This window comes from Cherax quadricarinatus, chromosome 5 (genome assembly GCF_038502225.1).
Source record: "Cherax quadricarinatus isolate ZL_2023a chromosome 5, ASM3850222v1, whole genome shotgun sequence".
Classification (NCBI taxonomy): domain Eukaryota; kingdom Metazoa; phylum Arthropoda; class Malacostraca; order Decapoda; family Parastacidae; genus Cherax; species Cherax quadricarinatus.
The window spans coordinates 43222016-43234775 of NC_091296.1; the positions used below are offsets into that span (position 1 = coordinate 43222016).

At 41.2% G+C, this 12760-nt stretch overlaps 1 protein-coding gene across 2 annotated transcripts in view; it reads right to left on the reverse strand.

The window, feature by feature from the left end:
- Positions 1–12760, reverse strand: part of boss (bride of sevenless) — a 150869-nt gene that overhangs the window by 64285 nt on the left and 73824 nt on the right. The gene's annotated exons all lie outside the window — the stretch shown is intronic.

Below are 12760 nucleotides of genomic sequence, written 5' to 3' on the forward strand. Positions count from 1 at the left end.
TATTATTATTATTATTATTATTATTATTATTATTATATTTCTAGAAGTACATGTACAAAGTATACAGTCCTAGCTGACATCAATGACATACTACTATATAGAAAGCCGCTTGTTATGCTGAGCATTTAGGGCAAATTAGGTCAGTTTTGTCCCGGGATGCGACCCATACCAGTCCACTAACACCCAGGTACCCATTTTACTGATGGGTAAACATAGACAACCGGTGTAAAGAAACACGCCCAATGTTTCTATCCTCGCCGGGAATCGAACCCGGATTCTCGCCGTGTGAAGCGAGAGCTTGAACCACCAGGCCACGGGCCACCGTAAAAGTAATGTTTCGTAGATTAGTTATATCCAACTAATATTAATTATTGTCATAGTTAATGAAAATAAGCTGGTGGCTCTGTAGTTAATTGAACTGAATGAAAAATATTTTTAAAATTAAGAAAAAAAATGCACGATGCAGAGCCTTAATGAAGCACAGAGCATACGATGTTATTTTTTTCACGTTTTAGACTCGTTTATTAGTTGTCTAGCAAACAGCACTTAATATGTCTAATTACTCCAACTTCAACTACAGATTTTACCTTTCTAAATGGATCAGCACAAATACTAATACTGTTAGAAATTAATTTTTTTTTTTGCAAGAATCACAAAGTTATTATTTTTTCAACCCTCACATCAGCTACAACTTTCCATTCTCTGATACTTCTTTGAACGACCATTTACTTCCTTCCATACATGGCAGCTCCATACATCATAATCTGTCTCTCTCTCTTCATCCATTCATCGTCATCCAACATTATCAACAATTTCGTTTCCCTCACCACAACATATTCTTCGTATTTTTATGCTTCTTATTTCCTACATAATATTCACTCTACACATTGATCTCCAAGACAGCATCTTCACTGCTTCCACTATTCTTTGATGAGTTCCTATTTTGCGTCCTTTGACAAGCTTCTCATTTCCAAAGAATCCTCAACATTCTTACTATTTTCTTACTCTCGTGTTTTATGTATTTTACATCATTTTTAAATTTCATTTCCCAAAACATCCTCTAGCAAATACGTAAATATAATTCGTCCACACCCTATTCTTCAAACATGACCACCAGTTGAAGAATTGAGACGAAATTGTTGAGAATGTTGGATGACGATGAATGGATGCATAAGTGTCTCAATTCTTCAACTTGTCGGTTTTCAAAACCATTCATCACATGACCACCAGTATTTCATTCCCAAGACTTGTACTTACTCTTATCACCTTCCTCGTTTCTTGTTCACTTTCAGTTTCTTTAACACACAAACACTTCCTGCATCAACTTATGTAACATCTCTTGTGAATACATTAAAGACACTTTACCACGAAGAACCGAAGTGATAATTATAACCTTAGGTCATATTCACTGCCTTTTATGATCGCGTCTCTCCTTAATCTATATCATAATTTAATTTTACAATCCCATATATAAGTAAACTAATCAAGTAAAGTGAAATCAGACTTCTCTGTGTAAGGAAATGGAAAATATTCCATTTCTCTCCTGCATCTTCTAACACCAACATTTATATCTACATAAATTTAATTGTGCAAGAAAGGTATAAAATACCGATAATATGAAAGTTGAGACACATGTGCAGCATCTGGATATCTTTATTGTAGATGTTTCGCCATCCAGTGGCTTTTTTTTTTATTAGCCGGTATTCTCCCGGCTTTATCAATACAGAAACTAGGACATACTTAGAAGACAGTCTATGGCGAAACGTCTACAATAAAGATATTCAGATGTTGCACACGTGCCTAAACGTTCTTAAATTTTATTAAAACTGTTAACATTTTACAAGCTTTACTATACATCTGCAACACTGCAGCAGCTTTAGCATACATCTGCAACACTGCAGCAGCTTTACCATACACCTGCAACACTGCAGCAGCTTTACCATACATCTGCAACACTGCAGCAGCTTTACCATACACCTGCAACACTGCAGCAGCTTTAGCATACATCTGCAACACTGCAGCAGCTTTACCATACAACTGCAACACTGCAGCAGCTTTACCATACATCTGCAACACTGCAGCAGCTTTAGCATACATCTGCAACACTGCAGCAGCTTTATCATACATCTGCAACACTGCAGCAGCTTTACTATACATCTACAACACTGCAGCAGCTTTACTATACATCTGCAACACTGCAACAGCTTTACTATACATCTACAACACTGCAGCAGCTTTACTATACATCTACAACACTGCAGCAGCTTTACTATACATCTACAACACTGCAGCAGCTTTACCATACATCTACAACACTGTAGCAGCTTTACCATACATCTTCAACACTGCAGCAGCTTTACTATACATCTGCAACACTGCAGCAGCTTTACCATACATCTGCAACACTGCAGCAGCTTTACCATACATCTGCTACACTGCAGCAGCTTTATGATACATCTGCAACACTGCAGCAGCTTTACCATACATCTGCAACACTGCAGCAGCTTTATCATACAGCTGCAACACTGCAGCAGCTTCATCATACATCTGCAACACTGCAGCAGCTTTACCATACATCTGCAACACTGCAGCAGCTTTATCATACATCTGCAACACTGCAGCAGCTTTACCATACATCTGCAACACTGCAGCAGCTTTACCATACATCTGCAACACTGCAGCAGCTTTCCCCATACATCTCAAACACTGCAGCAGCTTTATCATACCTCTGCAACACTGCAGCAGCTTTATCATACATCTGCAACACTGCAGCAGCTTTACCATACATCTGCAACACTGCAGCAGCTTTATCATACATCTGCAACACTGCAGCAGCTTTATCATACATCTGCAACACTGCAGCAGCTTTACCATACATCTACAACACTGCAGCAGATTTATCATACATCTGCAACATTGCAGCAGCTTTATCATACATCTACAACACTGCAGCAGCTTTATCATACATCTGCAACACTGCAGCAGCTTTACCATACATCTGCAACACTGCAGAAGCTTTACCATACATCTGCAACACTGCAGCAGCTTTATCATACATCTACAACACTGCAGCAGCTTTACCATACATCTGCAACACTGCAGCAGCTTTACCATACATCTACAACACTGCAGCAGCTTTACCATGCATCTACAACACTGCAGCAGCTTTAACATACATCTGCAACACTGCAGCAGCCTTACTACACATCTGCAACACTGAAGCAGCTTTACCATACATCTGCAACACTGCAGCAGCTTTATCATACATCTGCAACACTGCAGCAGCTTTACCATACATCTGCAACACTGCAGCAGCTTTATCATACATCTACAAAACTGAAGCAGCTTTATCATACATCTGCAACACTGCAGCAGCTTTACTATACATCTGCAACACTGCAGCAGCTTTATCATACATCTGCAACACTGCAGCAGCTTTACCATACATCTACACCACTGCACCAGCTTTATCATATATCTGCAACACTGCAGCAGCTTTACCATACATCTGCAACACTGCAGCAGCTTTACCATACATCTGCAACAATGCAGCAGCTTTACCATACATCTGCAACACTGCAGCAGCTTTATCATACATCTGCAACACTGCAGCAGCTTTATCATACATCTGCAACACTGCAGCAGCTTTACCATACATCTACAACACTGCAGCAGCTTTATCATACATCTGCAACACTGCAGCAGCTTTACCATACATCTGCAACACTGCAGCAGCTTTATCATACATCTGCAACACTGCAGCAGCTTTACCATACATCTACAACACTGCAGCAGCTTTACCATACATCTGCAACTCTGCAGCAGCTTTACTACACATCTGCAACACTGCAGCAGCTTTACCATACATCTGCAACACTTCAGCAGGTTTATCATACATCTGCAACACTGCAGCAGCTTTACTATACATCTACAACACTGCAGCAGCTTTACTATACATCTGCAACACTGCAGCAGCTTTACCATACACCTGCAACACTGCAGCAGCTTTACCATACATCTGCAACACTGCAGCAGCTTTACCATACACCTGCAACACTGCAGCAGCTTTAGCATACATCTGCAACACTGCAGCAGCTTTACCATACAACTGCAACACTGCAGCAGCTTTACCATACATCTGCAACACTGCAGCAGCTTTAGCATACATCTGCAACACTGCAGCAGCTTTATCATACATCTGCAACACTGCAGCAGCTTTACTATACATCTACAACACTGCAGCAGCTTTACTATACATCTGCAACACTGCAACAGCTTTACTATACATCTACAACACTGCAGCAGCTTTACTATACATCTACAACACTGCAGCAGCTTTACTATACATCTACAACACTGCAGCAGCTTTACCATACATCTACAACACTGTAGCAGCTTTACCATACATCTTCAACACTGCAGCAGCTTTACTATACATCTGCAACACTGCAGCAGCTTTACCATACATCTGCAACACTGCAGCAGCTTTACCATACATCTGCTACACTGCAGCAGCTTTATGATACATCTGCAACACTGCAGCAGCTTTACCATACATCTGCAACACTGCAGCAGCTTTATCATACAGCTGCAACACTGCAGCAGCTTCATCATACATCTGCAACACTGCAGCAGCTTTACCATACATCTGCAACACTGCAGCAGCTTTATCATACATCTGCAACACTGCAGCAGCTTTACCATACATCTGCAACACTGCAGCAGCTTTACCATACATCTGCAACACTGCAGCAGCTTTCCCCATACATCTCAAACACTGCAGCAGCTTTATCATACCTCTGCAACACTGCAGCAGCTTTATCATACATCTGCAACACTGCAGCAGCTTTACCATACATCTGCAACACTGCAGCAGCTTTATCATACATCTGCAACACTGCAGCAGCTTTATCATACATCTGCAACACTGCAGCAGCTTTACCATACATCTACAACACTGCAGCAGATTTATCATACATCTGCAACATTGCAGCAGCTTTATCATACATCTACAACACTGCAGCAGCTTTATCATACATCTGCAACACTGCAGCAGCTTTACCATACATCTGCAACACTGCAGAAGCTTTACCATACATCTGCAACACTGCAGCAGCTTTATCATACATCTACAACACTGCAGCAGCTTTACCATACATCTGCAACACTGCAGCAGCTTTACCATACATCTACAACACTGCAGCAGCTTTACCATGCATCTACAACACTGCAGCAGCTTTAACATACATCTGCAACACTGCAGCAGCCTTACTACACATCTGCAACACTGAAGCAGCTTTACCATACATCTGCAACACTGCAGCAGCTTTATCATACATCTGCAACACTGCAGCAGCTTTACCATACATCTGCAACACTGCAGCAGCTTTATCATACATCTACAAAACTGAAGCAGCTTTATCATACATCTGCAACACTGCAGCAGCTTTACTATACATCTGCAACACTGCAGCAGCTTTATCATACATCTGCAACACTGCAGCAGCTTTACCATACATCTACACCACTGCACCAGCTTTATCAAATATCTGCAACACTGCAGCAGCTTTACCATACATCTGCAACACTGCAGCAGCTTTACCATACATCTGCAACAATGCAGCAGCTTTACCATACATCTGCAACACTGCAGCAGCTTTATCATACATCTGCAACACTGCAGCAGCTTTATCATACATCTGCAACACTGCAGCAGCTTTACCATACATCTACAACACTGCAGCAGCTTTATCATACATCTGCAACACTGCAGCAGCTTTACCATACATCTGCAACACTGCAGCAGCTTTATCATACATCTGCAACACTGCAGCAGCTTTACCATACATCTACAACACTGCAGCAGCTTTACCATACATCTGCAACTCTGCAGCAGCTTTACTACACATCTGCAACACTGCAGCAGCTTTACCATACATCTGCAACACTTCAGCAGGTTTATCATACATCTGCAACACTGCAGCAGCTTTACTATACATCTACAACACTGCAGCAGCTTTACTATACATCTGCAACACTGCAGCAGCTTTACTATACATCTACAACACTGCAGCAGCTTTACCATACATCTACAACACTGTAGCAGCTTTACCATACATCTGCAACACTGCAGCAGCTTTACTATACATCTACAACACTGCAACAGCTTTATCATACATCTGCAACACTGCAGCAGCTTTACTATACATCTACAACACTGCAGCAGCTTTACCATACATCTACAACACTGCAACAGCTTTACCATACATCTGCAACACTGTAGCAGATTTACCATACATGTGCAACACTGCAGCAGCTTTATCATACCTCTGCAAAACTGCAGCAGCTTTATCATACATCTGCAACACTGCAGCAGCTTTACCATACATCTGCAACACTGCAGCAGCTTTATCATACATCTGCAACACTGCAGCAGCTTTATCATACATCTGCAACACTGCAGCAGCTTTACCATACATCTACAACACTGCAGCAGATTTATCATACATCTGCAACATTGCAGCAGCTTTATCATACATCTACAACACTGCAGCGGCTTTATCATACATCTGCAACACTGCAACAGCTTTACCATACATCTGCAACACTGCAGAAGCTTTACCATACATCTGCAACACTGCAGCAGCTTTATCATACATCTACAACACTGCAGCAGCTTTACCATACATCTGCAACACTGCAGCAGCTTTACCATACATCTACAACACTGCAGCAGCTTTACAATACATCTACAACACTGCAGCAGCTTTACCATACATCTGCAACACTGCAGCAGCCTTACTACACATCTGCAACACTGAAGCAGCTTTACCATACATCTGCAACACTGCAGCAGCTTTATCATACATCTGCAACACTGCAGCAGCTTTACCATACATCTGCAACACTGCAGCAGCTTTATCATACATCTACAACACTGAAGCAGCTTTATCATACATCTGCAACACTGCAGCAGCTTTACTATACATCTGCAACACTGCAGCAGCTTTATCATACATCTGCAACACTGCAGCAGCTTTACCATACATCTACACCACTGCACCAGCTTTATCATATATCTGCAACACTGCAGCAGCTTTACCATACATCTGCAACACTGCAGCAGCTTTACCATACATCTGCAACAATGCAGCAGCTTTACCATACATCTGCAACACTGCAGCAGCTTTATCATACATCTGCAACACTGCAGCAGCTTTATCATACATCTGCAACACTGCAGCAGCTTTACCATACATCTACAACACTGCAGCAGCTTTATCATACATCTGCAACACTGCAGCAGCTTTACCATACATCTGCAACACTGCAGCAGCTTTATCATACATCTGCAACACTGCAGCAGCTTTACCATACATCTACAACACTGCAGCAGCTTTACCATACATCTGCAACTCTGCAGCAGCTTTACTACACATCTGCAACACTGCAGCAGCTTTACCATACATCTGCAACACTTCAGCAGGTTTATCATACATCTGCAACACTGCAGCAGCTTTACTATACATCTACAACACTGCAGCAGCTTTACTATACATCTGCAACACTGCAGCAGCTTTACTATACATCTACAACACTGCAGCAGCTTTACCATACATCTACAACACTGTAGCAGCTTTACCATACATCTGCAACACTGCAGCAGCTTTACTATACATCTACAACACTGTAGCAGCTTTACCATACATCTGCAACACTGCAGCAGCTTTACTATACATCTACAACACTGCAACAGCTTTATCATAAATCTACAACACTGCAGCAGCTTTACCATACATCTACAACACTGCAACAGCTTTACCATACATCTGCAACACTGTAGCAGATTTACCATACATCTGCAACACTGCAGCAGCTTTACCATACATCTGCAACACTGTAGCAGCTTTACCATACATCTGCAACACTGCAGCAGCTTTACCATACATCTGCAACACTGCAGCAGCTTTACCATACATCTGCAACACTGCAGCAGCTTTACCATACATCTGCAACACTGCAGCAGCTTTACCATACATCTGCAACACTGCAGCAGCTTTATCATACATCTGCAACACTGCAGCAGCTTTATCATACATCTGCAACACTGCAGCAGCTTTATCATACATCTGCAACACTGCAGCAGCTTTATCATACATCTGCAACACTGCAGCAGCTTTATCATACATCTGCAACACTGCAGCAGCTTTACTATACATCTGCAACACTGCAGCAGCTTTATCATACATCTGCAACACTGCAGCAGCTTTATCATTCATCTGCAACACTGCAGCAGCTTTATCATACATCTGCAACACGGCAGCAGCTTTATCATACATCTGCAACACTGCAGCAGCTTTATCATACATCTGCAACACTGCAGCAACTTTATCATACATCTGCAACACTGCAGCAGCTTTATCATACATCTGCAACACGGCAGCAGCTTTATTATACATCTGCAACACTGCAGCAGCTTTATCATACATCTGCAACACTGCAGCAGCTTTATCATACATCTGCAACACTGCAGCAGCTTTATCATACATCTGCAACACTGCAGCAGCTTTATCATACATCTGCAACACTGCAGCAGCTTTACTATACATCTGCAATACTGCAGCAGCTTTACCATACATCTGCAACACTGCAGCAGCTTTATCATACATCTGCAACACTGCAGCAGCTTTACCATACATCTGCAACACTGCAGCAGCTTTACCATACATCTGCAACACTGCAGCAGCTTTACCATACATCTGCAACACTGCAGCAGCTTTACCATACATCTGCAACACTGCAGCAGCTTTACCATACATCTGCAACACTGCAGCAGCTTTATCATACATCTGCAACACTGCAGCAGCTTTATCATACATCTGCAACACTGCAGCAGCTTTACTATACATCTGCAATACTGCAGCAGCTTTACCATACATCTGCAACACTGCAGCAGCTTTATCATACATCTGCAACACTGCAGCAGCTTTACCATACATCTGCAACACTGCAGCAGCTTTATCATACATCTGCAACACTGCAGCAGCTTTATCATACATCTGCAACACTGCAGCAGCTTTACCATACATCTGCAACACTGCAGCAGCTTTATCATACATCTGCAACACTGCAGCAGCGCTTCACTAGCCACTTTGTCATATACGTTTTCTAAAGCCATAAATTAAAGACTTCTTTATTTTTATCATAATGTGCTCACTTTCTGTTTCTCATTATTTTCGACTACCACTTTATCTGCTGTGCTTAACTGTCCCTATTCATCAATAATTCTTACTCTCACATGTCCTTTTCTTTCTTCCACCATCTAACTATATATGCTCTCTTAATATATATGCTCTCTTAATATATATGCTCTCTTAATATATATGCTCTCTTAATATATATGCTCTCAGTATATATGCTATCTTAATATATATACTATCTTAATATATATGCTCTCAATATATATGCTATCTTAATATATATACTATCTTAATATATATGCTCTCAATATATATGCTATCTTAATATATATGCTCTCTTAATATATATGCTCTCTCTCTATATATATACTATCTTAATATATATGCTCTCTTAATATATATACTATCTTAATATATATACTATCTTAATATATATACTATCTTAATATATATGCTCTCTTAATATATATACTATCTTAATATATATACTATCTTAATATATATACTATCTTAATATATATACTATCTTAATATATATACTATCTTAATATATATACTATCTTAATATATATACTATCTTAATATATATGCTCTCTTAATCCTTAAGACGTTTTACTACTTTCATGCAGCGTCTAATTGCTCTAACTGTTGCAAAATTTAAAGTGTCCTCTTTCAGCGCTTCAGTGGTATTCCCCACCACCACTAGTCTTCCCACCTTCAGAACTTCAGGGTTATTCCCCACCACCACTAGTCTTCCCACCTTCAGAACTTCAGGGTTATTCCCCACCACCACTAGTCTTCCCACCTTCAGAACTTCAGGGTTATTCCCCACCACCACTAGTCTTCCCACCTTCAGAACTTCAGGGTTATTCCCCACCACCACTAGTCTTCCCACCTTCAGAACTTCAGGGTTATTCCCCACCACCACTAGTCTTCCCCTTCAGAACTTCAGGGTTATTCCCCACCACCACTAGTCTTCCCACCTTCAGAACTTCAGGGTTATTCCCCACCACCACTAGTCTTCCCACCTTCAGAACTTCAGGGTTATTCCCCACCACCACTAGTCTTCCCACCTTCAGAACTTCAGGGTTATTCCCCACCACCACTAGTCTTCCCACCTTCAGAACTTCAGGGTTATTCCCCACCACCACTAGTCTTCCCACCTTCAGAACTTCAGGGTTATTCCCCACCACCACTAGTCTTCCCACCTTCAGAACTTCAGGGTTATTCCCCACCACCACTAGTCTTCCCACCTTCAGAACTTCAGGGTTATTCCCCACCACCACTAGTCTTCCCACCTTCAGAACTTCAGGGTTATTCCCCACCACCACTAGTCTTCCCACCTTCAGAACTTCAGGCTTATTCCCCACCACCACTAGTCTTCCCACCTTCAGAACTTCAGGCTTATTCCCCACCACCACTAGTCTTCCCACCTTCAGAACTTCAGGGTTATTCCCCACCACCACTAGTCTTCCCACCTTCAGAACTTCAGGGTTATTCCCCACCACCACTAGTCATCCCACCTTCAGAACTTCAGGGTTATTCCCCACCACCATTAGTCTTCCCACCTTCAGAACTTCAGGGTTATTCCCCACCACCACTAGTCTTCCCACCTTCAGAACTTCAGGGTTATTCCCCACCACCACTAATCTTCCCACCTTCAGAACTTCAGGGTTATTCTCCACCACCACTAGTCTTCCCACCTTCAGAACTTCAGGGTTATTCCCCACCATCACTAGTCTTCCCACCTTCAGAACTTCAGGGTTATTCCCCACCACCACTAGTCTTCCCACCTTCAGAACTTCAGGGTTATTCCCCACCACCACTAGTCTTCCCACCTTCAGAACTTCAGGGTTATTCTCCACCACCACTAGTCTTCCAACCTTCAGAACTTCAGGGTTATTCCCCATAGTCTTCCCACCTTCAGAACTTCAGGGTTATTCCCCACCACCACTAGTCTTCCCACCTTCAGAACTTCAGGGTTATTCCCCACCACCACTAGTCTTCCCACCTTCAGAACTTCAGGGTTATTCCCCACCACCACTAGTCTTCCCACCTTCAGAACTTCAGGGTTATTCCCCACCACCACTAGTCTTCCCACCTTCAGAACTTCAGGGTTATTCCCCACCACCACTAGTCTTCCCACCTTCAGTTTGCTACATGCCTCACTGTTCCCTCTGTCAAGCAAATCTAATTTTTTATTGCCCAAACCATAAACTTTCTTCCTTCATATCATTATCTGCATTAAACACTCTTCTGTTCTCTCCTTCCTCATGTTTCTTTACCACTACTATGACTTACTTATATCATTAACACCGTAAAAATATTTCTTACAACTTTTTCTGCATATCATCCTTGTTCTTTAATCAACATTCCTTTAATCATTTCTCTCCTTATTTATTTAATTTACTATCTATTCTCTTCTAGCCACTGACATTAATTTCTTTGTTCTCATCCTGCACTCCTACCACTTTATAATTATCCTACACGCCCATCACTCTTCTAAAAGTAGATACATCAGAAGGTCGAGGATGGCACAGCCCAGCAGACTGCTCTCGTTATTCTTTCCATCATACCTTGTAAATTAATTAATCTTATGTACCTTAAACGCGAAATGCCTACTGTCAAACCTTTTTCTATTCACAACTGGCACTTCAAACATCTTTAGAACATATTCAAAGTGTCCTTCTTTACAATTACGGGCTTTCAAACCAGTTACGCTCTTATTAAGGTAAAAAAAAATCTAATCATTACATGCTATTTCAGGCATTTCACTCATTATAATAGTATATGGTACGGAAAAGGCGGCAAGTTGCATTTGATATAGACACTTATTAATCTCGATGAGAGCAGATTTCTACCATTTTCTCTGATTTTCCATTTTATTATGAGTTTTGAATCAGAAAATATTATCACAAGTATGAATTTCTATGTTGGATATATGTATTGTTCCTAATTATCAGTTTGGGTTGGGTACTTATTCTCCCTGACTCGAAATATATTCTCACACTCAAGTAATATACATTACGTGTAATTTAGTATATCACCATGTGTTTCTGATTTTGTAATATATATTTTTACTGGATTATTTTTGTCTGAAAACCTATATTTAGATTTTTCCTTGCATTTCCATCAAGTCTGAACGCAAACATGTGAAGTAAATAAACAGCCGCCATGTTGGACGCAGTCTTGGAATTCCTGCTTCAGCACAACGAAATTTTTAAATACTTATGATTTTTTTTAATAACATTCTTATGCATCTTACACGAACGTTTCAGTGCGTTACTATTTTTTTCAGGATCTAACCTGTTACTAATGGACTACAAATAGAGAGCTGTTTCGTTGCAGTATGAAGGTACCTGGTAGTGTTGTACCTGGTAGTGTTGCTGTTCCTGGTAGTTTTGTACCTGGTAGTGTTGCTGTTCCTGGTAGTTTTGTAGCAGCTGTTAGTTTTGTAGTACCTGGTAGTTCTGAAGTACCTGGAAGTCTTGTAGTACCTGGTAATGTTGTAGTACCTGGTAGTGTTGTAGTACCTTGTAGTGTTGTAGTACCTGCTAGTG